At 40.3% G+C, this 20,493-nt stretch overlaps 1 protein-coding gene across 4 annotated transcripts in view; it reads left to right on the top strand.

Annotated features, from left to right (window-relative positions):
* disp1 (dispatched RND transporter family member 1) overlaps positions 1 to 20,493 on the top strand; it is a 56,448-nt gene that overhangs the window by 11,472 nt on the left and 24,483 nt on the right. The window contains exon 2 of one of the 4 annotated variants that reach the window (XM_022245617.2): positions 14,358 to 14,454. The exons of 1 other annotated variant lie outside the window; for it this stretch is intronic. The gene's annotated coding sequence lies outside the window, so the exon portion shown is untranslated. Of the gene's footprint in view, positions 1 to 2,215; positions 2,238 to 14,088; positions 14,455 to 20,493 lie in introns of those variants that run through there. 2 more of the 4 variants (XM_087143223.1, XM_022245616.2) reach the window with 2 other exon arrangements.

Here is a 20,493-nt window from a genome sequence, read left to right as displayed (position 1 = left end):
AAACTGCCTGTTACCATCATGCCTACCGGCTACTGTACATGTACATGTATGTGATGGTCTGCTTAGACCTTCTGGTCAAAGAGGAAGTACACATAGTAATTATCGAAACAGCAAACCGTGGTTGACCAGGGAGATGTGTAACTTGCTGAAAAGGAAAAGGGTTCAGGTACCGGTAGCACACAAAGACAATGATCTGTCAACATGAATGCATTACTGTACATGGATAAGAAATCAACAAATGCACCAGGGATGCAAAAACATCAGGGTGTAAGACAGCATGGTTAAATATGGCAGCAATATCGTGAATATGCACGCAGTCATGATTCATTGTACAACCGGCCAAAAACAAACTTCTTCGTGGTTGCAAACCAGTTTGAAATTGAGACCCCTCATATTTTTGCAACCATGCATACGATATGTTGCATTGATGCATTCTCAAAAAGAACTGCCTCCCCTATTTTTGTAACTGTTAATGTGTTGAAATAAAACATTCTTGAAGCGATGAAATTGACACAGTTTGCCAAACTGTAATGGCTTTATATTAATTCTGATTCATAAGCAGGTATAGTTATCCTGTATAGTGATGCGCTGTGCCAGGCTTCATTCTCCTGAGATGCATGTGCCTGTAATCACATTTCTATACGATATGTAGATGCTGGAAAAACAACTGGATTACCGGAATGCATGGTCAAATTATCAGGGCTTAGAAGAATACCCTATCCACTTAAATGGAGGGGGGGACGTAGGGATTGGTGTCACAGGCTGGTTTGCTCAACCCAGCTGTAAATGCCAGCTTTTCTGCCTACACACACAGCATACACAAACAGGGACTGAAGGGGTATTCCCTTGAGCTGTATTGAACTTTAAGAAGTATCTGCATGGGCACCTGAAGATCTGAAGGATGTACATGTACACTTTCACTTTGTATACTGTACACCCTTCACTTGGATGAATATTGCTTGAGACTAGGCATTGTACATACATGTACATGTATGTATGTGTGTTGTTACAGACATGCATTGAAATGTGACGTCAATATTCCACGGTTTAACTTTGCACATTTCTGATTACATGTACATTGACAATGTTTACGTACACGTACATGTAAATATAGACTGTACAATGTGTATGTACCTGTACATGTAGTTGTCTCCCTGAATAGAAAATTCAGGTTTGCCTTTTTTCTGTTGAGCTCTCAATGTATTTTTTTATATTAGGACATCCATGTATCCCTCCTTTGTAAATCCCAGGCCGATCAGACTAGTGTGGCAATCTTTGCCCATCAATTGAAGGGCTTTTGTGTCAATATAGCCAAGTGTCGTCCCTGTTACCTTCAGAGTGTCAGACAGGAGGCAAGGCAATAATCTTGGAGAGTCCCACTTCACGCACAAACACCGGTACACGTGTGTACATGTACACACACCGGTATGTTTCTCCTTCCTCCGTAAGTTAGAAATGATTTCCGATTTCTCTTGATTCAAACAACTCAGGGGCGGCCAGGAGATGAAATTACAGGAGCATTCTCTGTACCAGTTGGCCTACAAGTAACAGGGTTCCCGCGGCCTGGAAAAGTCATGGAAATTTGTTTTAGATTTCCAGCCCTGGAAAAGTCATGGAATTTTATGAAAATGATTAAAGTCATGGAAAAGTCATGAAATTTTTCAAACACTGTGTGTGATTTCTGTTACCAGAAATAAGTGCATAAAATGTGTGATTTTATTTGCAACTTTAAAGGTCTGAATATAGTCCAAGAAATTGCATTTTTGGGTCATGGGTTTTCATAATTTGGTCGTGGAAAAGTCATGGAAGAGTCCTGGAATTTAATTGTGTATTAGGTGTAGGAACCCTGAAGTAATTATTGGCAGTGTGTACACAGCCAATCATCAACAATTTCTGAGACGAATCCTCAATCCACTGGCCAGAAAAGATCATTAACACAGCAGTTGTCAGCAGAAAATGAAATACCGGTAGGGAAGAGAAGGTGGGGTTGGACTGGGCACACGCTGAGCAAATCAGCATCAAGGAGTACCATGCAGTACCACCAGACAGGCCCTTATATGGAATCCCCGAAGAAAGGGGAAAAGAGGCCCAGAAAAACACCTGCCGATGGGACCCTAGTCAGATACCAGGAAGATGGGCCGCACATGGAAGCAGCTGGAGGTGAAAGCATAAGATAGAGGGCTCTGGAGGACTCATTGTCGACAGCCTATACCCCAGAAGGGGTAAGGGGTATACATGTAAGTAACTAATGTAAACTGACTAACATGTACATGTACACTCCACAGCTGTAGCAATGAATTTTATACCGGTATGTACAGTGTATGTAGTATGTACATGTATGCAAGTACAAATCGATTTTCCGTGTGTTTTTTAATACATGTACATGTAGATCTCTCTCATTGGATTCCATCTTTGTAGGAAAACTACATGTATATGTACTAGTTCGAGTGGGGCGTTTTACTGTCGTACTGTACATGTACACTGTACACGTGGACAGTTGTAAACTTACATACATAGGTCTGTTCAATGTTCCGGTATGTCTCATTGTTTTGGTGGCTTGCTTGATGGAAGAGTTTGGAAGATTCTAGAAGGAATAATGTACTGTACATACATGTATACATGTACATGTACCTGTAGGTATAGAAATTTATGAAGTTACATTGTACTTCACCTGCACATGTACTGTTATGTGTACATGTACGTGTACTAGACCAGTGCACTTGTATACGTGACGTACAAGTACCGTACTAGTACATGTACCTCATGCAATGTGGACTCGGATTTTGTACTGTACAATTTTGTATGCAATTGTTGCTACACTGCATGTACATCTACATGTTACATGTACTTTACACAATTGTTACAAGCTACTTTCAAATCCTTGAATTTGTTTTTTTTTATCCATTTGCATTGTGTTTTTCACAGTCATTATGACAACCTGCTCAAATCTGCATGTTCATTTGGGTCCTTGATTAAAAAAAAAAATTCCAATGGCTGTGAAGATCATGTTGGTGACTCCACGTCTGCCCATAAAGTCTGTCAGTACCCAGATATGGAAGCATTTATCAGTGCAAATGAAACGTCCTCTGGTGATAAAAGCTGTTACCAACCATTAACAGTTATGATTGTTTCTACACAACAGTTAGAACTCTTTCAACACAGACCATTTATCAAAATGACAATTACCTCTGGAGGCCACCTTAATCCCTCCCCCCCAGCAGATGGCTCCTTTGGACCTGCCTCTCTGGTGCCATTATAAGCAGAAATTAAGGAAACTGACTGGTCGTTGGCTGTGGGCAATTGCCCTAAAGTGAGGTTGCCGGTTTATGTATGCACTCCATGATGTGTACATGTAGATTTGATAAGATATTCAAACTGATTTAGTTTTTGAAGTCAGGGTACATGTACATGTAGTTATTTTGCCCCCTCCCTACCAGTACCCACTTTATAATTAACGACCTACCGGCTGTTGGCGGTACATTGCAACTTCATGAAATTCTTTTCAGTCTACGAGTAATGGCCGGGGTTTTGCCTCCCACTTTTAAAACCGTTCCGCTGCTGACATGTACAGGTGCATACATGGACTGTGAGTTGAATTCAAGCAGATATAGTCAGAGGCACAGTACAAGTAGAGTGCAGACTACCGGTATATGAATGTAGTGCAAAGAAACAGTTTTGAAATGTTAGTTATTGTAATGGTGGTTTTCATCTGGTTTTCACCGTTAAGAGCTTGCGCATATGACCTTATGATGCCTGTTCATGTACATGTACATCAGCATGTACTGACCCTGTACTTGTAAGGTACACAGTACTGTTTCCAAGTCATCTTTTCTCACTTGTACCTGGTACATATAGGCCTTACCCTACTGTGTGCGGTACTTTGACTGTGCTCATTGCGTGTTCCTCTTGAATCTTTCATGACATGAAAGGACCCAAACATACGGCGTAACTTTCCAACGAGTAGGTTAATGTACATGTATGCGTGTGGAATATTATCAGTACTGGTATAAGTTGGGGAGAGCAGGCGCCCTTTGCATTGATAGTTACATGTACCGGTAGGTTGTAATGGGCAGCATTATTGATTCACTACGCTAACTGGATGGTACTGGTACTAACTGGTACGTCTTGGCTTGCCCTAGGCAGCTGAGTATAACTGTCAAATTTCATCCCCTGAAAATCCCTGCCCAGGGTTAAGGCAGGCAACAATCATTTTCAGTACATATACATGTGTGTATTCACATGTACATGTACCAGTCATGTTCACCGTTACAGACCGTGCAGACCACGTTTTTAGGATCTCTAGCATTGGACATTCTGCAATACGGTAGTATACACATGTACCACCATGTTGTCAGTGTTACTTACGTGTATATGTAAAAGCCCTTTGTACTTGTAAGAGACAGCCCTTTAGAAGATCAGCTTTCTTAGGGATGATTCCCCCTTGGAAATTAGCCGTTGACGTCAACCCAGTCTTAAACTCTGAAGGCCTCTTTTCCGAGACTGACTTATAGTGTGTGTTTGAAGCAGAGAATTTCTTTTCTTTTTTTTGGTGTATGGGCAGAAATTACTCGAGTGATCATCTAAAAAGAGAAAATGGACCAGCCTGCCCTGTATTGGAAGTTATAAAGTTTACCAAGGTTGGACACATACTCGTAATGTACAGTACACATGAGCCAGTTTGTGAAGATGAAATAATGTGGGGCCGAGACCAGGAGTTTCTGTCGGATGTTTTTACACAGTTTGATAAGTTTCCGTTTAAAATCTTGCATTTTTCTAGATGAACTTCTCAAAACTCGTGACAGCTGAATGGTCTTTAACGCTGTACGTGTACATGTGTAAACTGAAAAAGTATTTTTAAAAATGTAGACTTGAGAAAAAGAACAAAGAAAAAAACCTAATGTGTACGTATCGGGTCAAAATTTTGAAGCCTTCAGGAGAAGTAAAGGCAACAGTGGGGTCAGCACCAACAGTATTTGCATAATATTCCAAAACATGTTTTTTTCCCGCTGTAAATGTCATTAACTTGCACCTGGCTGGCCAGGGTTGGCATTTTTCTCAGACGCGTTTGCATGAAATTAGGTGCAGGGGAATCAATGCCACCTGACGGGCTCTAACAATGGGGATGAAGGTATAGATTTATCTCTCTTCAGGGCAATTCCAGCCTGATAGGATAATGCGGTTTTCCTGTCTTTCTTGAGTTGTTGATTCAAGCTGTCAAACGGTCAAGTTTGACCCAGAAGGTGGGGGGGGGGCATAAGTGTGTCCCCTGTGTGATGGGGAGGATTGACACACGAAGTGTCTAGTGAGTTGCTGGTCAGTCCTGAAGGTACATGTACATGTAAGTTGCTGGTCAGTCCTGAAGGGCTAGTAAGTTGCTGGTCAGTCCTGAAGGGCTTTCAACGTTGAGGATGATTTCTTTTTTTGCCTGTACACCTTTCAAGGAGCCTTCTGTCACTGATATAACATCTTGAATAAATCACCTCATGTAACATTTTTGCACACTGAGAGCTACAGTACATGTAAATTCCCAGATGCACCTGGGTACCAATTGTTCACTTGAATTTGTGGTTATAATTGTTAGTGTTTTTTCTTTTTAGCATGTTAGGAAATTTTGGTTTTTCTGGGGGGAAGGACAATATTTACTGTATAATATATTAAAGAGTGTAGATGTATGCATGTACCGGTGTGTAGATGTCCATTGCATAGAAGTCCCCTCCCACATCCTCTATCAAATCAGAGCTCAAACTTTTGTACTGTACATGTACATGTACTATACATTCAGCTTTATACAATGTCTGAATAAATCGGTGTTAACTGACTGATGGATTATTGCTGACATGTCATTGAATTATTTGTTCTATTCAGCGGTACCTGTTGAATAGATCTTCATTTCACTTGACTGGTTCCCGTCCCCATCTCGTACGTGTACATATACATCTCATTTCCATTACGAAAAAGGAAATTATGTCGGGACGGATACCAGTCAAATTTGCACCTTACTACCAGTGGGTGACAGCATGATGCTTAGGACATGAATCTATTTTGCAAAATAACCGAGATGCGGGACCAACATGAGTTTGTTCTAACAGAAGAGAATTTACATAGGTACTGGTATTCTGTCCTCCACCTATGGGTACATACCGGAATGTACATGTACATACATTTTTTTAAAAATATGGTACATGTAGGTTTTATTTATATTTTGATGTACAGTGCTCGGGCATGTTGGGAGCAGCTTGATGGATTGGGCACTTTATAAATGTCAATTATTTTTTATTATTATTATTATTACCGTATATGTACAGTGTACCAGTACTGTATATATACATGTACAGTACATGTACTGTGCACATACACATGTACATGTATTAGGTTTGCTTTTTTATAAATTTGTAGGGATGGGGGAAACTCGTGCAAAAGAAATTTGGTAATTGTTACCCAAGGATTGAGAGTTGTTAACTTGAGACAGTGTGCCAAAACGGTAGAAACTGTGGAGGCCCGTACCTCCCTATCCATTTCATAGTCAACAGCAAGATAACATGAATAATGTTCACAAACAAACGAAGGGGCTGGGCTCTGAGAATTAAAGCAAGCAACATCATAAAAGGCTTTGCATGTACATGTACATCATGTACCGTATGTCAAGTTCAGCACGGTATTTGTAGGCCTGTACATTTGTGCATTTCAGAAAAATGTCCGCTGAAAAAACAAACCAAAATAAGTTCCATAGAATGTGTCAGTATGCCATCAAGATGGATGGCTCTTGTTTGCTCTCATAGCAGACTTCCGCTAATTTGATCAAACATGTTTGAGCGCAGACAGAATTTGTTGACACAATCTGTCTTTTTTGTGTTCTCTCTCCTGTCGCGTTTTTTCTCCCCTCCCCAGAAGCGAATGATGGATGCAGCCCACAGTCTGCTAGGTTCAAATTCCTTGTTGTTTGCACTGATTGTCGACAAACATGCCAGGTTTCATTTGCCTTTTTTTCTCCCTCCAGTTTGTTTTTTCAGGGATGTAACAATGTTCAAGACGCATTCATGTAGTACATTGGGAGAACACGCAATTCAATAAATCCTCTTGATGTTCAGTTGCCAAAAAAAACCAACTGGTACATGTGCATGTATCGTATATTTTCCGCAGCTACATGTACTGGATTTAGCCTTTCAGTTTCTGTCCATCTTTCATAAATGGTGATCTTTCGCTTTTTTAATCTCAGCACAAATGTGCCAATATCCCTGTTGTGAAATCTTTTCTCCAAAACTTGACCACCATGCAATAATTTGGAGGTTTACCAAAGAATTGTGTAGTTCCAGTATTTTGTAAAATCAATCTCTTACCATGCATTATAGTTTTGCCAGCATCAGCTCGCCCATTTAATACCTGTGTGACACTCTCGAGCCTGTCTGATTTGATTATCACCATTTCCCAGTGGCATATCCTGGTCATTAAAATCAAGCCACAAAGGCACAGCCCAATTTGATTTTCTCAGGGTTCCCCTGTGACAAATGGACCACGACACCAGTGATTACAACCAGCCACGCGTGCAGCCACTGGCATTGATTTTAATTGTGAGGAACTCGTTTGGGCCTGACCGAGAAAAATTAATTACCACTGCTAATGTGATTACGGTTCCGCTTTGTCGATCAGCAGTCTAGACATCCCTAATGATTATTGCAGCTTCTGCTTAAACGGATTCCTATCACTGACTACCGTGGTCACAGTATATGTGAAACCTTATGCAATGATGTACAGTTCATGTACATGTACGTCCCACAAACTGTAATGTATGCACATTGTACCTGTACATGTACAGTACATAGGCATTTACGATCACAGTACATGTACATGTATATTTGGCCATAATGGGTCCTTTGATGCCCCTAGTGGTACGATAAGAATGTAACAAATACTTGTATGCTGAATTGCATGAACAACGGAGGGTGCTTTAATTGTCAACAAGCGACAACTTTCATTTTTGTGCCAAACTTTGTGCCAACTCAGTGTCAGTCTGAAAATAATTGAAACAGGTACATGTAGCACATACATGTATGTATACAGGTTGTGGGAACCTTGTGTGGTCTCATTATTCATGTGCATACAAGTTTTTTCGCTTCAGAAGAGCAGGTTGTGGGGCATTTGGAGGTTAGGGATACATGTACCAGTACATGCATGTACAAGTATGCAGCAAAATGGGAAAAAAAGTTAAGGAAACCAGTAAAAATCAAGCTTTGAATACCGTAATGGTAGTGTTTACACTTACAGTTGAAGAAAAAGTACATGTATTATTTTCACTGAGTTCTCTTATAATTACGTTCTCTATACATGTACGTGAAGAGAATGAAATGTCCACACTACACTACATGTACCGGTATGTACATGTACATGTACATATGCCATGGTAATGTGTATGTGTACTGGACGTGTGGTAGTGCACTTGCAAGTACACACATACATGTACAACATGCCCAGCTGTTACCGCATGGACGGAAATTAACAATTTCTTTTGTTAGGAAAGGCGGGACCAAGTCACTGACATTGTCAGTTTGAATGTTGTGGTTTTTGTTATGAATGGAAGTGATTTTGTTCGGGTACCACACATGTGCAATATGCCATTGCCTGAAACCATCTATCTGGATTTCTGTTCTGCTTTTTGTGCTACAGTACCAGTGCAATAGCTAGGTTAACCACTTCCTGCCAGGGACTCCGGGATCGGAGACATATGGTTTACATGGGTGGCTGGGGTCTCCGAACTCGGACAAAGGAAACAGGGCCCTGTAACAAAAGACCGTACTCCGAACAAAAGACCAGGCTGCTGGGCATTACTGACATTTTTCACTCTCAAGAGTGGTGATAATCCAGCCTTGTTTTGAAACCGTATACCAGGGTTTGGGGCATTGAGAGCGAGCGGATTACCACCGCGGACAAAAGCGCTCCACCACCACAGCGATGAGCCACGCAGCACCGCTGCACGCTAATCTGGCCCCTATTGAAAAGAAATCAGCAGTGCACTGAGCCAGGTTCGTGAACAAAAGACAGTTATACAACACTGCACAATCTGGTTTCTGTTTACAAGGCTGCTGGCCTGGCTGAAATACTCCGAGCGTCAATGAAGGTCACCTGTCAACTTAAGAGTAGTGCCTGAAGAATACTTGGTGCGGCTATAAACGACTGTTAAATGGAATGATGAATTTTTCAAGGATTTTGAAAACGAAAAAATGATAGTCATGCCCGCCCAGCATCATCAACATTGAAAAATGCCCCGCCATGAAGTGGTTAATCACCCATGCAGTTGCAAATGTGCTTCCTGGCAGAGGCCCCCTGGGGGTGCATTAGCTGATCATTGACAAAGCAATGGCCTCAGATCTCCCTAAGCACCCCCCTTGCCCCCCTGGCCACCCCCTCCCCCTTGCCAGATTGCTCTAAGCACATGCATATGTAGGCCTATTACATATTGCGTATTACATACATGTACATAAACTATTTACAAGAAATTTTATTTGAACTATTTAAGAAACGTCTTTTACAATTAGGATTTGAAGAGATAACTAACAACAACATCGTACGAAATTGACAATATACATTGTATTTAAGATTTGTCTAAGATATAAAAACATGTTTACAATTATCTAAAGAAACGAAAGTGAGAAAACAAACAAAAATGATGTTTTACAATTTTTTTCTGATAAAAAGATGTTTGAAAAAGATCATCTGAAGAAGTAAAATGCAAAGTACATGTAATTTTCACTTGTACAACAAGATTTGATCCTGACTATTCAAGTTGACCATTCCTCAGTTGACGGCTTGCAGGGAACCCCATGGCAAGGGCAGTAGAAAGTGACTGTGGAGCCTTTTCCAGAAACTGCAGCTGGCAGTGCCCTGGCTGCTGCTTCTCCGACGATACGTGGTAGGGTGTGCCCTTGCTTTAGACCCTTTTCATCAACGTTGTATATGCGCTCTGGGGCGGTGGTCAGGTTGTACTTTTCCATAATCCTTCGTAGCTCCAAGAAGTAAGATGCTACCACCGGGGATGTTGCCTCAGCTCGGTGTACTTCTAGACTTCTAGGTTTTCGGAGTTTCAACTCCAGCCAACGCCCCATGAAATTCTTGAGCCATGCCTTGCTGAAGGGGTGATTTTCATCTCTTTTAATGTAGGCTTATGGCAAATGTTGAAGTTAAATAGATTACTTCACTTGTGCTGTAGCCGTAGCCACATGCAGCCATGTATGAAATATGCCGAGCTAGCCGTGCCTCCTCATCCAATGCTAGGACTGGTTGCACCCCAGACTAAACCAACCAACACGACGACAAAGTGTTGCTTCGGGAACCCCGAATTTCCTGGCTGCACCTCTTATAGATGTACCATAATCGTGCACAGATAAATAGACATTGGTGAGTGCCGTCAGATCGTGTGGCCTGTACCGATAGCACGTCTGACTACCCCATTTCTCGGGGCTTCGGCACATGTTCTACAATTGAAATATAAAATAACCAGCAATAAATAACTAGTTGAAAATGGATTTTGTTGGCATTTTTAAGATAAAAAAACATGACTAATTGCCTGTTACGCAATGGATATTGCTTAGCGGTAACTTACTGAAAATTTAGGCCTATAGACTAGGCCTACCTGCGAAGCCTACTTTTACATGCTACGTTCATTATACTCATTTACCTAGTTTAAATCATCAGATAGACTGCAAGAATAGAACCATATTATGTACCTAACTGCATCACACCCAGACCAATTTAGTTTTAGGTCTTTATCTACTTAAATGACATTTCTCAATTTATATAAGAAATGTGTTTCGATTGGGGCTCGGTAATAAAATAAAGGCCGTTTTGTATGCATCATCTGTCTGTACGATGTTGCTTGGGTGTGATTGGACTACAGGGGGCCACCTTCATTGAACTCTTGCAGCTGATGATTACTGTTTGACGGTTACAGATAGGCCTAGCAGTATTTGTATTTAGCAATTGACTTACTTTGGTTACGTGACTATCAATAATGTCAAAACTTACCGGTAAAGCCTTAACTTTCCACATTATGTTCAAGTAGTCAGACATTTGATGTTGCAAATGAGTGCGAGTGTCCGCCAAGTCTGTACGCGTGCACCGCAATATTCAAAATCAGAAGTTGGCGCGTCATTATACATGTACATGCGCGTCATTTTAGGCGCCCAGACAATACATACACGTACATGTACGGTACATGCAGTACATTTCTGTGGAGATATCCAACAGTACACTAGCTACCCCTACATGTATACATGTACATGTATGCAAGTGAGAGAATTTTCCCATTAGTTGATGGAGATTTCTTCTGGTTGGCACTGGTACCGGTAGGGTACATGTACATGTATACCAGTACATGTACTTGTATTTGCAGGTCTGATGACTTATTTTTTTTTATAATACTGGTAAATGTTCGTGTACATGTATGTCCATGTATGTACTGTACATGTACCATGTGTACGGTACACTTGGCTAGGTCTAATTGTGAATTAAAATAATGTGTCATTGTGAAACGTGGAGCTGTCTCTGCCCCATAATTCATTGTATGCTGTTACACAACACAAAATTCAAACCCTTGAAGTACATGTAATGACTAATGCCCTTGTGCTATCTTCAGAAGTTTGGTGCACAATGAAGCCAACTGGAATATCATTGGCATGGCAAATTGTGAGTTTTCCATAGGTTTGTGCACAAATATGAAGGCACCCAACATGCATCACTTAATTTGTACATGAGTCGATAGGGCTAGTGCTCAACTTTTTATATAAAGCTCTATAATGTACTGTACATGTACCCGTACACATTAAAGGATCCAGGAAATTATTTTTCTTAGAATCACTTTTTTTTTAGATCGTTTTTTAACTGAACGGTGCACTTTTTCAAACATTGAAATTTGACCACACATTTCTGGACAAGTGAGGGTCCTTTTTGCTTTAAAGTAAATCCTGGAAGACATGGTTCAGGTTGCATTTTTTCATGTTCAAATTGTGAATCTCAAATTTGCTGGGAACATTTCTGGGAACATTTCCGTGTAAAGGATTTTTGCTGGATTATTGCCATATACTTACACAGCAATAAATTGCCAAAGAAAATGAAATCTGCCACAGCAGTGGTTAAAAAACTCTAGAAATGTTCTGTGCACAAATCAGTGCAACATTGAGATCCAATGCCTTGCAATATGACATCATAGTTCTGCTCATGAATATGGCAGATTCCTCAAAATATGGACCATTAGATAATGTTCAACTTTGGGGTTCATTTTTCCTGAAGTGAATAGCAGTGAGTTAATTTCCAATGATTGATGTAATGAGGGAAGTCATGGCTGATACATGTATTTGGAACAATGATGACCGTGTCAACCTTTCGACTTAATTTGAGTTAATTAATTAAAATCTCGAACATTAGCAATTTTGAGGGACATGAACTCCCTGTTAAAATCCGAGCCAACAGAATTTACTAAGGAGTGATAATCCCGGAGGTTATTTTACACAGATTTATATGGAGTGAAAGGTGATAATATTTACTCATATTAAAATCTTAATCACGAAATTAAAAAGAACCTCTCACAATTAATCGGCTCCCGAAGTCGGCAGTCGCGAATGTCATTCGATTCTGTCATTAGTGTAAAAAAAATTGACTAAAAGAAGCGATTAAAATCCATATGTATCGATGTACAACACAAGCTTTAAAAAGAGTACAAAAAAGCACCGCTAAACCATCATCCTTTTACGACTGGACCGATCACATTTTCTTCATCAAAGTTCAACGTCAACGTCATCAAAATTCTGTCAAATATGTCGTTTGCAAACGAACATATTGTACTCATTATAAATTTTTGATGCAGCCAAACTTAAAGATAATGTTTGGTGGTTGAAAGATACAAGACCTGCCAAAAATGTTGGTATAGTGAGAGTGATTATAAACGGTAAGAGAGTTAAGAGAGACAAACTTTTTTCATCATTTTCTGTCAATTTTGTGCTCTTTTTCGTGGCTTATATTTTTTAAAAGTAGTTTCTTTGGTGCTTTAAAAAACATCAGTCGAAAAATATACTGAATTCTCCTTGTTGAGAGGTTTTGAAATCAAGTCCTCTGGTGTAAACACTTTGACGTGAAACTTTAAATGAATTCAACTCCATTTGATTTGCACTGGTAGCCAACCAAATGTCCACCATGATAAGTACATATTATGCCTAATTATCCCCATATAATCATTTTTCAAAATCTGAAGGTGCTAATTTGTATTTTACATGATCAGAGTTACTCTTTTAGAAGTTTTGAAAAATGACATCCGGAGTTGCACTTTGGTCCATTTTATGAAGAACATGCCAGTGTGCAAATATGCATTAGCATAAAACCAAATCAGCATCAAAATATCGGTCAAAATTGCTAAACTAAAATTTAAAATAAGGTTAATTGAAACCCAAAGATGCAATTTCAAGGGTTTCAGTAAAATTTATACAAATATTTCTATTTCCTGGTTCTTTTAAAATAGTCAATTTTGCTGGTACTCATACCATTTTGTCATTTTAAAAAAAGAGATATTTTTACATGTAATTCCATTTGTAAAGATACGTGTACCGGTACATGTACCAGTAAGTGGAACTATATTAAGCATTTTATGACTAAACTGGTGGAACAATTACCGTAACCGTATTGAGACTTAATTGCATCCATCATATTGAGAAAGAGTTGATCTGATGTTTTATGCAAATGGCATTAACACAGTGTGATGGGCACAGATGTACTGGTATTTTTGCACATGAAACGTGTACATGTACATGTATGTGTACATGTACACGTGTGTAGTGTGTACATGTATTTTTTGTGCAATTGTACTCAGCATACATACACGTACATGTAAGCTTGAGTTGCAGATATTCACGATACCCTTCAGCCAATCAAAATGCAGCCAGCTTTAGTTTCCACTGTGAGATACATGCACATGTGCAGTGATAGTGTGTCGGTGGTATCGTACCTCCAGATCATGAATATGCATGATCCTCCAGTGATCCAATCCCTGCAGACAACAGCTGCAGATGCCCCTTGCATCACGGCACGCTGCACTACCACACCGGTGAGGAGTCCCGCCCCCCGTCACACACAGTGTGCGTGTACCGTGGATGTGTCACGGCCAGGAAGCTCGAATCTCCTGCATCAGTCTGCCAAGAGGAAATTTGTTGCTGACATTGTTTTTTTGGGGGGAGGTTCCAAAATACTTGAAATTGAGTGGCAAACCTGCTTGGAATTTTGTGTGTGGCTGCCCTGTGTTTGCCTTTTCAATGCATTTTACCATGTTCACATTGGAGAGAGGAGCCTCCTAGCATTGGCTTCGGTTTTTTTCTCTTTAGCCTCACTAGCATTTGACGTGGGATGTGCAGTTTTGTTGTTTCTCGTGAATGTGGCTTCTCTTGAGTGACAGGACAATTGTCTGTGGTTGAGTAAGAGGTGAGTTGCGGTTGAAATTGGACCTTATTTATTTAAGTGAAGAATGGTGAAGGGCTTTGCTCAAACCGATTAAAATTGACTTCATATTATTGATTTTGTGCCAGCTAGAATTTCATATTAGGCCTACTTCCTGTTTGTGCATCTGATCTAGATGCATATTCAAGTGTTTTGACAGTCCCATTTGTTTGAAAGTGTGCACAGTGGGGCTGCAGCATCCAAAGGTGAGTAGAAATGAATTGGAAATAGTTCCTTTTTAAGGCAGATTCAGTTTTAGCCTTTACTGTAAATTTTTTACGTGGGCAAAGACATTGCTTGTTTAAACAGGTACATGTAGTTAGACAGAATACAGTATTTCTCGTGTTCCTTCCATTTAAAAGTTCCACTCACAGTTTTCTATATTTTCGAGGGCCAAAAGTAAAAACAAAATTACAAATGAGCTCCAAGTCTTTTATGTACTGGTACATTGAAGTTGGCCTTTAATCCTCAATTCCTGAACCACCTGATAGAGAATGCTGCTGTCGTGCGACAGTGTGCTTACTGTATTCTTTCCAAACATTGTCTGTACGTGTCTGTGGATGCCTGTACGTGTACATCCATTGTTTGTCTCTTGGATGTAAGAAACTTTCATCTTCGTAATTTAGAGGTCAATTCTGTGCAATTGGTACCTGTAGTATTTCAAATTATTTTTGGAGGTGTCTAATGTTTCAGGGCAAAATTAAATTTGTTTCATCTTGAGACTTTCAAGCTCTCGAAAAGTGTTGTTGTTTTCTTCTCCTCACCGTGAGTTGTTTAAAAGATAGTCCTGACCTCACTTGAGGTTCTGCCTGAATGTACATGTATATGTACATGTACTGGTATGTACTGGTACATGTACATGCATGTAATGTACATGTATGGTACATGTACATTGTACTGGGTAAGTTTACAATTGCAGAGAATTTGTCATTGCAATTGAGGTGTTGTTGAATTACAACATTCAGAGATTGAGTTTGTCTTGTATCGATCACCTTAATACTTTGCAAAGTAAATTACCTGTAGCCTTGCACTTGTCCTTGTGTTTAACCCCTTCGTGCCGGGACGCAGATAGAGCCGCTGTAAAAATTGAGATCCTCAGCCCGCTTTTCAGCTATTGTTCTCGGCCCACGCTTGAGCGAACACGGTGAAAGAAGGCAGACCCTGGCTCTTGTATATATGGTCATTGGCCTTTGTGTGTAGCCCAGAAATGAAAAGACCGAATTTGCATCATAATCACCAGCTTCACAATAGTCCCCACTTTGAAAAGAGGCAACGGGAATGTGGAAGCTTGAGTAGAGCCGCATGCCACCGAACAATCAGCCTTTTCACCGTGTAATTCAAAGCGTGCAGAGCACGCAGGGCCACAAACCGAGAATTTGCGGTTTGGCAGGTGGCCTTCGTGGCCAAGTGAGTCTGGAATTCTTGGAGTCGGCTTTCTTTCGGGAAGAAATTCCCGTCGTCAAGGGGTTAAAGCATAATTTCCTTGTGTCTGCCGGAACAATTTGGCACATCAAACGTGGCAATATTGTCAAGACTCATAAAACATAAAGTTCTTATAGAATTAAAAGAAACGAGTGAAAAGAAACGGATGACTACACGTTAAAGTGATGATCCCTTATTTTACTCCCACGGGGAGGTTTTACTATATGGTACCAGTACTTTTGTGTGCACTTACATGTATTACACATGTGACTTAGAAAGAGAAACTGTTTAAAACTAGCTAAGAAAAGCTACATGTACGTGTACATACAGTGTTCTTTACTTAAGAAGTTTGTGCTGGTTACAGTTTTAACGATCAGCAAAATATATTTACATAAATTTAAATAAATTTTAATAAATTTACAGTTGAAGAAAAGTCACTGAAAAGCAGACAGGCAGATTACCATAAAGCGTCTCAAAATGCCTTGTACCTGTAGTTTATGCATGTACACAGCAGTAACCCAGATTAAACCGTGTTTTGAGTGAGAGGGTATATAACTTGCTGATGTACATGTAGTGTACATGTACTACATGTACACATACATGTACATGTATGTGTGTGCGCGAGTTAGTGCGGGAGACATCTGAGTAGAAAATCATATACCCGCAGCATTAAATTGAGGAGCCTTCCCTGAGGTCCAATGAAATTGAATCTGTTTTCGTCTCAAGTTGTTCGTGGTGGAAAACAAGCAAGGCAGAATTAAAGGTACACATATTTGTTCATGTCGCAGGGAAATCTCTATCTATGTACCCACACCCATATACATGTACGTACGAGTATATGTACGAGTACTAGCATGTTTAAGGTGATATGTTTTGAACATAGAGTTGCTCTACTGTTTTTGCAAATGCAATCAAAATTTAAGGAAGTATTTAAAGTTAAAAAAAAATCCATATCAAAACTCCATGCTCTGTCAGCACTTTCTCACAAAGAATATGGGTTTACGGTAGACTTTAGCATATGATACAGCATACATATACATGTACATTGTACTAGTACATGTACATGTACGTGTACCGGTACATGCACCATTTGTGTAAGTCCTGTCCTCTTCCTATAGAAACAACTTGTCAAGTCTAATACAGTACTCCCTCAGACTCAATGGAAAACACATCTCAGTACACCTTTACATAGGGTATACAATGTATGTGTACATGTACCGGTAGCTTGCCTGCAGCAGATGGAGCTGAATTTTATTCGAGTGTTTACAGGGCAATAAGCACAAACATTTCCAACAGTAATAATTGTTGGAATCGAATGCTACATGTAGGTGTGTAATCAAAGTTTTATCCAAGCCTGCCTTGTTTCAGAGTTATATACCGGTACAATGTAAATGGCCACTGGACTAAAACCTGGAGAAAAAACCTGATGAGCAAAAGACTCTGGAAAACCTTTGTGGTTACCAGCATGCTGTTAATGATTAAATCAAAATTACTCTGGCCTAACGTAACTTAATCTTGACTGCTTGGAGTTGCAAGCTAGAATGCCTGTTTTAACTCCTTTCAACTCACATGGGCCTTCCTACATATACATGTCCTATGGAACTTCTCCACACCTTTTCACTCTACATGTACGTGTATACCGTACATGTAGTTCCAGCAAAATTACGTTGAGTTTTCATTAAACGCTCAGACAACTTTTGCCTGCCAAACAATCATAGTGCAGGCAAAGAATATTCTTGGCAGTGTGTCAGATTTCCACACTGTGGAAAACACTGGAACGATGTACGGTACATTGAGTTGCATACTCGTATGGTTGTACTCAAATTGTTTAATGTAAAAGGTTTTCTCATACATGTATGAGATGCATGCTAAGATGTACATGTATTTAGCAACAAGAAGAGCCTGTTGTCACATTTTATGAGACAGAGACATGAAAACACGTAGCATATGTTTCTAGGGATTTAATTAATGTAAATTTAAAGATTACACGTACAATGTACCGGTACATGCATATTGCAATATGTTTTAGGGTGTGTTCTGGAGATTACCGGTGCTGTTGTACTGCAGGCACATGTACATGTACATGTAGTTTCCTTTTTATTTGTGAAATGCTGCAAGATACAGGTTTTGTACATGTAGTTACGACTTACATGTACATGTACTAGTACTTTCTTACATGTACATGTAGTTAAACAAGTTTCCCATAAATGCCCCATGCAATCACAGCAAGTTTTCCAGAAAAACATTAAAAGGGAACATTTTTTAGGGAAAACAAGGATTTTGTTGAAAATGATTTCAGAGTTCATGGGTTTGTTGTGAGGTTTGTTTTGTCGTCTTCCTTGGGATGTCTTTGTGTATCTTTGATGTCATGTGTCTACCGGTACAGGTGTACGTGCATGCAAAGCACTCATTTCTTTTTAAACAGTCCAAATCCAAACCATTTGACTCTTTGCGTCCCCTTTCAACTTCAAGAATTCACTCTCTTGTGTCACTGAAGAAAATCACAAAACTTGCCGTTACCAAAACCCTTTTTTTGCTGCTGTTTCCAGAGATGTGTTTTTTGTTCTGGCTGTGAGAACTGTTTTTTGGTGATACCTGTATATCTACATGTACATGTATGTATAGGTACATGTACATGTAAGTGACAGGAGGGTGTGAATGCTGTCAGCCTCAAGCTCTTGCCTGGTATGGGCCAGTTGAGCACTGGATTTGAGGTTGAAGAAGCTGTAATGTGTGATGAAGGGCCCTCACTCCATCTGGGAGTTCTTGTCATCATCCGGGTAATTGCGAGTTCTGTGGCAGGATACATGGTCAAGAGCTTTTTTTTAGTGAGAGAGCTTTTTCACCCCACTCCCCCGTGGTTTTTTCTTCAATTCTTCCTCTTTCAGTTGTAGACTTGACTTCAAATCGTTAGATGGCCATGTTTTTCCCACTTGTGCACATTAACATTGTGCCGCCAAAATGGGCATGGTGGATCAGGCATGAAGTGGATACCGTGTACATGTATATCCATGCATTAGCATTAAAGTTTGCAGTACGGTATGTACGGTACATGTACATGTACAGTGTACATGTATGCACAGAGCCAGTGCGTGCTCCTTATCATGGCACGGGCATGCTGTACTGTTCATGTACTTACATGTACATACTGTACATTGTCCACGTCAATGTGCAACACGTCTGATGTGAAAGAACTGTTGCAATTTGTCAATGTAAAGTCAAGTCTACACTTTGAGCCATGGCTGTGAATCAGACTTGATACCAACTTTTTCAGTGATGAAATGTCGTGTATGATACATGTACAACTGTAGGTGTCTGGTGTAGGGTACACATTCCACCGTACATGTACTGGAACCAGTACATCATGTACAGTAGGAGACGTCAAGTGGAAGGCCAAACACTATAAATGATAATAATTTTCCTTTTAGAAGTCTGGCCTCTTGCATTATGGGTGTTTTGCAAAGAAATCAAGTCTGAAAGCCTTTTTACAGAGTACGAGTACACATGCTTTCCAAATTGTGTTATCTTCACATAAACACGTACCTGTGCACAGGAAATACATTATGTCCACATGTCCCTGTGGGCTGGAAGGGCATTTCTAAATTCCTTTTTTGCACTGCTGGAAATGTTTTTGATGCATTTTTTTTCTTAGCTCTCTTGCCCCAAAAATCCCAAAGGGAGCCTGTGTCCTTTAAACTCATAAGCTTTCCCAAATGCCTCGGCTGTTGTGTACAGCAAGGTGCCCACATTAAGCAAAAGCTTGGAAACCACGGTAACGGATGCATCATCACGGACACTCAATTCAGTCGTGACAAAGTAGTGAATTCAGTGTTCCGGGAAAAAAAGCCCCCCCTCCCCTCAAAAAAAAAAAAATCTGCCCTACTGTGTGGCCATTCACTTCTGCTGCTGAATTAAATGCATTAATGCAACAAAATTGAAGGTCACAGGATAGCGGCATTGAAAAGGCCTCACAACGTCTCTCCTCATTTTCCGGTGGAATTCTACCGGTATGCAGTCATTAAAAATCTGACGCTGTCTACTCATTCACCACATGTACTACCGGTACGTGTCCACGGACAAAGTACTAATGGGACCTGTACCAGATGCAATCATACATGTACATGTCTCACTGAAGAATTGTCTGCTTTGTTTTTTGTATCTTTCAGTCTCATCTTTCCCTCTCACCTCCCCCTCATCAAATCCTCCCCCAGGGCTGTCATGTCCTCCTGCTCACTGTCCTCTTCTCCTTTCACCCCCCCTTCTGTCGGGACAACACCTCTTACCCTAATGAGCCTTTCGTCATCATTCCAGTGCCCCTTCCCCCGTCCCCGCCATCACGTGCACATTTGTGTCGGTGCCCACACCTGTGAAGCCAATTTTTTTTCAACCTTTCCCTTTTAATGCCAACAGAGGTTAAAAAATCCCTCAGTTGCTCTGCAGGCAGAAATTTTGATCTGCAGTTCTGCATATTCTCCCTGCTTCCCGTCCTTTGTCTAGATTCATTCCTTTCCAAGTTCTCTCCACAACTTTTTGTCATTCCACATTAGGCTCCTTTCCACTGATATGTACATATACATGTAATCCCCCCCTTCTTCCTGCTAT

The sequence above is a fragment of the Acanthaster planci genome, linkage group LG01 (genome assembly GCF_054643075.1).
Source record: "Acanthaster planci isolate LZ-2023a linkage group LG01, COTS_SCS, whole genome shotgun sequence".
Taxonomy (NCBI): domain Eukaryota; kingdom Metazoa; phylum Echinodermata; class Asteroidea; order Valvatida; family Acanthasteridae; genus Acanthaster; species Acanthaster planci.
The sequence above is the reverse complement of the archived record's forward strand: the minus strand, read 5'-3'. Positions and strand labels throughout refer to the sequence as shown.